The sequence below is a fragment of the Myotis lucifugus genome, unplaced genomic scaffold, assembly GCF_000147115.1.
Source record: "Myotis lucifugus unplaced genomic scaffold, Myoluc2.0 scaffold_350, whole genome shotgun sequence".
In the NCBI taxonomy this organism is placed as follows: Eukaryota; Metazoa; Chordata; class Mammalia; order Chiroptera; family Vespertilionidae; genus Myotis; species Myotis lucifugus.
In genome coordinates this window covers 871,420-877,198 of record NW_005871398.1, presented here as the reverse complement: position 1 = coordinate 877,198, position 5,779 = coordinate 871,420, and the positions used below count along the sequence as shown (strand labels likewise).

At 39.1% G+C, this 5,779-nt stretch overlaps 1 non-coding gene across 1 annotated transcript; it reads right to left on the bottom strand.

Annotated features, from left to right (window-relative positions):
* Nucleotides 1-5,420: 5,420 nt before the first annotated feature.
* LOC111828391 lies at nucleotides 5,421-5,527 on the bottom strand. The gene has a single exon (XR_002832260.1). It is a non-coding gene; the product is annotated as a U6 spliceosomal RNA (small nuclear RNA).
* Nucleotides 5,528-5,779: the final 252 nt, after the last annotated feature.

Sequence of the window (5,779 nt, the reverse complement as noted above, 5' to 3'; positions counted from 1 at the left end):
TGATTTTTAGATTCACTTGTTGATAGATATGTATCTGTTGTTCATAATTTTTATCTTTACCTTTTTCTTCTTCTTCCTCTTCTTAAAGGATACCTTTCAGCATTTCATATAATACTGGTTTGGTGGTAATGAACTCCTTTAGCTTTTTCTTATCTTTGAAGCTCTCTATCTGACCTTCAATTCTGAATGATAGCTTTGCTGGATAAAGTAATCTTGGTTGTAGGTTCTTGCTATTCATCACTTTGAATATTTCTTGACACTCCCTTCTGGCCTGCATAGTTTCTATTGAGAAATCAGCTGACAGTCGTATGGGTACTCCCTTGTAAGTAACTGACTGTTTTTCTCTTGCTGCTTTTAAGATTCTCTCTTTGTCTTTTGCTCTTGGCATTTTAATTATGATGTGTCTTGGTGTGGGCCTCTTTGGATTCCTTTTGTTTGGGGTTCTCTGTGCATCCTAGACTTGTAAGTCTATTTCTTTCACCAGGTAGGGGAAGTTTTCTGTCATTATTTCTTCAAATAGGTTATAATATCTTGCTCTCTCTCTTCTTCTGGCACCCCTATAATTTGGATGTTGGTTCGCTTGAAGTTGTCCCAGAGGCTCCTTACAGTATCTTCATATTTTTGATTCTTTTTTCTTTTTGTTTTTCTGGTTGGGTGTTTTTTGCTTCTCCGTATTTCAAATCTTTGACTGGATTCTTGCGATCCTCTAGTCTGCTGTTGGGTCTCTGTATAATATTCTTTATTTCAGTCAGTGTTTGCTTAATTTCTAGTTGGTCCTTTTTCATAACCTCGAGGGTCTCACTAGATTTATGGAAGGTCTCACTAAGTTTATTGGCGATCTCACTAGACTTATTGAGGGTCTTACTAAATTTATTGGCGGTTTATAGAAAATTCTTGAAAAACCTTAGAACCATGGTTCTGAACTCTATATCCAGTAGTTTGCTTTCCTCCATTTCTGTCATTTGTGACCTGTTTCTTTGTCTCCGCATTTGGCTGCTTCCCTGTGTTGATAGAGTGGTTTTCTATGCTAGGTGTCCTATATGGCCCAGTGGCTCAGCCTCCCCAATTACCCAAGGTGGACACTCTTGGTGCACCCCTTGGTGGACTTTGTGCACAGTATTGTAGTTAAGCCTTGATTGTTGTATGTATCACTGGGAGTAATTGACCTCCAGGCCTATTGGCTGTGAAGATCAGATGTATTTATGGTGGGAGAACTTCTGTGCTGGAGAAACCCTTATGGAGCAAGACTTGCTTCAGTGGGGCTTTGGTGCTCACTGAGTCTGCCCCCTGAGTGTGTCGCTTATGGATCTGAGGAGTTGTAGTCTGGATGGTCCCACTCTGACCACTGGGTACACTGGCTCTTGGATCTCTAAGGAGGTGCTAATTTAGCTTCTGCCTAAGGCTACCCAGCAGGAGCTATGGAGAGGTCTGCAAGATTTTTCTTTGTTTGGGGTTTGGAGGTGCCCAGATGAGGCTCAGCTGTGAAGCACTGCAAGCTGCTGTGGGGCCTCTCTGACCCGGCTACAGTTTGTTAGGTAATTTTAGATTGTGAAGGGCTCGGCATTCATATGCAAAAGCCTCTGCACACAGCTTGGGTGGGGCAGGGTCTCAGGGAATCAACAGGTGGAGCAAACAGCTATGGTTGATCCTCAGTCCTGCCCTAAGAGGTACCGGGTCTCAGTATCCCACAGTAATTGCTGCAAGCACCTCTGAGAGAAAGCTGCCCTTGAGTTCCGCCCAATGCCAGACAGTCCAGTTTCTCCCCATATGAGTCAGAGTCCCCAGAGACTCGCCCGGAACTGGAGTTCAGAGCCGTTGGGAGCCTGAGACTCCCTCCTGACTGAAAGAGACAACCGTGTCCTCAGTTGCCAGCCCTGTCCGCGTGCTCCTCCGTACCTCTACACTTTACTTCCGCACCTCCTCTGAGTCTCAGTGTGCTTCTCTCTTTCCTTCTAGTCGTAGAATTTCCACACAGACAGCCTTCCTGTGGTTCTGGATGATGTCCATTCTCTCCTTTAGTTGTATTTTTGAAGTTGTTGTGGGAGGCAGCAATTTCCGGTGTTTACCTATGCCGCCATCTTGGTTTCTCCCATTGGTTATGCTTATATGCATGCATACAAGTCCTTTGGTTGATCTCTTAACACGGCCCATCCCCTCCTCCCTTCGTGGCCCTGCCATCCTTCTCAGGTTTGACAGTCTGTAGATGCTTCTCTGTCTCTGGATCTATTTTTGTTCATTAGTTTATGTTGTTCATTATATTCCACAAATGAGTGAGATCATGTGATATTTATCTTTCTCTGACTGGCTTATTTCACTTAGTATAATGCTCTCCAGGCCCATTCATTCTGTTGCAAATGGTAGAAGTTCCTTCTTTTTTACAGCAGCATAGTGTTCCATTGTGTAGGTGAACCACAATTTTCTAATCCACTCATCAGCTGATGGGCACTTAGGCTGTTTCCAAATCTTAGCTATTGTAAATTGTGCTGTTATGAACATAGGGGTGTATATACCCTTCCTAATTGGTGTTTCTGACTTCTTGGGATGTATTCCTAGAAGTGGGATTACTGGGTCAAATGGCAGTTCCATTTTTAGTTTTTTGAGGAAACGCCATACTGTTCTCCACAGTAGCTGCACCAGTCTGCATTCCCACCAGCAGTGCACAAGTGTTCCTTTTTCTCCACATCCTCTCCAGCACTTGTCATTTGTTGATTTATTGATAATAGCCATTCTGACAGGTGTGAGATGGTACCTCATTGTCCTTTTGATTCGCATCTCTCAAATGATTAGTGACATTGAGCATGTTTTCATATGTCTCTTGGCCTTCTGAATGTCCTCTTTTGAAAAGTGTCTATTTAGGTCCTTTGCCCATTTTTTGATTGGATTGTTAATCTTCCTTTTGTTAAATTGTATGAGTTCCCCGTAAATTTTGGGGTATAAACCCTTATCTGAGATAACTTTGGCAAATATGTTCTTCCATGCAGTGGAATGTTTTGTTGATGATTTCTTTTGCTGTGCAGAAGCTTTTTATTTTGATATAGTCCCATTGGTTTATTTTCTCCTTAGTTTCCATTGCCCTAGGAGCTGTATTGGTAAATATATTGCTACAACATATGTCTGCTATTTTGCTGCCTATGGATTCTTCTAAGATTTTTATGATTTCCTGTCTTATGTTTAAGTCCTTTTTCCATTTTGAGTTTATTTTTGTGTATGGTGTAAGTTGGTGGTCCAGTTTTTTTTTTTGCATGTATTTGACCAATTTTCCCAACACCATTTATTGAAGAGACTGTTTTGACTCCATTGTATGCTCTTGCCTCCTTTGTCAAATATTAATTGAGCATAATGGCTTGGGTCAGTTTCTGCTTTCTCTGTTTTGTTTCATTGGTCTATATGTCTGTTCTTGTGCCAGTACCAGGCAGTTTTGAGAACAGTGGCTCTGTAATATAGGTTGATATCTGGTATTGTGATCCCTCCAACTTTGTTCTTCTTTCTCAGGATTGCTGTGGATATTCTGGGTCTTTTTTTACTCCATATGATTTTTCTGAAGAGTTTGTTCTAGGACTGTGAAATATGCCATTGGTATTTGAATGAATTTATAGATTGCTTTAGGTAGTATGGACATTTTAATGATGTTGATTCTACCAATCCATGGACACGGTATATTCTTCCATTTGTTTATGTCTTCCTCTATCTCTTTTTTCAACGTCCTGTAGTTTTCTGAGTACTGGTCTTTTACTTTGTTACGTTTATTCCTAGGTATCTTATTATTTTGTTTTTTTGCAACAGTAAATGGCATTTTTTTTAGTTTCTCTTCTGAGAGATCATAATTGATGTATTAAAATGCCACCAATTTTTGGGTGTTACGTTTTATCCTGCTACATTGCCAAATTCCTTTTTAAAATTTAGTAGTTTTTGATGGAGTCTTTAGGGTTTTCTGTGTACAATAGCATGTCATCTGCAATAAAGACAGTCTTTCTTCCTTCTTTACAAGTTGCAAGCCTTTTATTTGTTTTTCTTATCTAATCTCTGTGGCTAGGACTTCCTGTAATATGTTGAATGATAGTGGTGAAAGTGGACATCCCTGTCTTGTTCCTGTTCTTAGGGGGAATGCTTTTAGTTTTTCCTCATTGAACATGCTGTTGGCTGTAGGTTTGTCAGATATAGCCTTTATCATGTTGAGGTATGATCTTTCTATTCTTATTTTGCTGAGAATTTTTTTAATCTGTAAAGGGTGTTGGATTTTGTTGAATCATTTTTCTGCATCTATTGGTATGATAATGCAATATTTGTCTTTCAACTTGTTTATGTGATGTATCAGGTTTATTGATTTGTGAATATTGTACTGACTTGCATCCCTGGAACAAGTTTCACTTGGTCATCGTATATGATCATTTTAATATTTGGGTGGATCTGATTGGCTAATATTTTCTTTAGGATTTTAGCATCTATGCTCACCAGGGATATTGTCCTATAATTCTCTTTCTTTCTTTCTTTTTAAAATCCTCACCTGAGTATATCTTTCCATTGATTTTCAGAGAGAGTGAAATAGAGAGGGAAAGACAGAGAGAAATATTGATGTGAGAGAAACACATGAAATGATTGCCCCCTAAAAAGACCCTGAGCAGGGCTTGGGGCTAGGGAGGAGCCTGCAACCAAGGTACTTAACCTTGACCAAAATTGAACCGGGGACCCTTCAGTCCTCAGGCTGAAGTTCTATCCACTGAACCAAATCTGCTAAGGCATAATTCTCTTTTTTGTAGTGTCCTTATCTGCTTTTGGAATTAGCATAATGCTGACCTTATAAAAAGAGCTTGGAAGTGGTCCTTCCTCTTGGATATTTTGGAGTAATTTGAGGAGTATAGGTGTTAGTTCTTCTTTGAATGTTTGGTTAAACTCCCCTGTGAAGCCATCCAGACCAGGGGTTTTGTTTGCTGGGAGTGTTTTGATTAATGATTCAATTTCATCAGATGTTATTGGCCTATTTAGGTTTTCTGATTCTTTCTGTTTCAGTTTGGGAAGATTGTATTTTCCTGGGGATCTGTCCATTTTGTCCAGGTGGTTCAGTTTGTCACATAGTTGTTCATAGCATTTTCTTATGATCCCTTGTATTTCTGTGGTGTCAGTTGTTACTTCACCTCTTTCTGTCCTTATCTTATTATTTGGGTCCTCTCTCTTTGTTTCTTGATTAGTATAGTGAATGGTTCATCAATCTTGTTCATCTTTTCAAGGAACCAGGTCTTGGTTTCATTGATCTTTTGTATTTTATTTATTTATTTATTTTTTTAGTCTTTATGTCATTTATTTCCACTCTGATCTTTATTATTTCCTTCCTTCTACTTACTCTGGGATTTTCTTGTTGTTCTCTTTCTATTTCTTTTCATTGTAGTGTTAGATAGTTTATTAGAGCTTATTCTTTTTTTTTTTTAAATATGGAATGCTTCACAAATTTGTGTGTCATCCTTGTGCAGGGGCCAAGCTAATCTTCTCTGTATCGTTCCAATTTTAGTATATGTGCTACTGAAGTGAGCACTAGAGCTTATTCTTGTTTATTGAGGTAGGCCTGTAATGCTATGAACTTCCCTTTTGGAACTGCTTTTGCTGTGTCCCATAGATTTTGGGTTGTTTTGTGTTCATTTTTATTTGTTTCCAGAAAGGTTTTGATTTCTTTTTTATTTCATTGGTAACCCATTCATTGTTTAGTATCATACTATTTAGCCTCCATGTGTTTGAATGTTTTTATTCCGGTTGATTTGTAGTTTCATGCCATTGTTGCCTGAGAAGA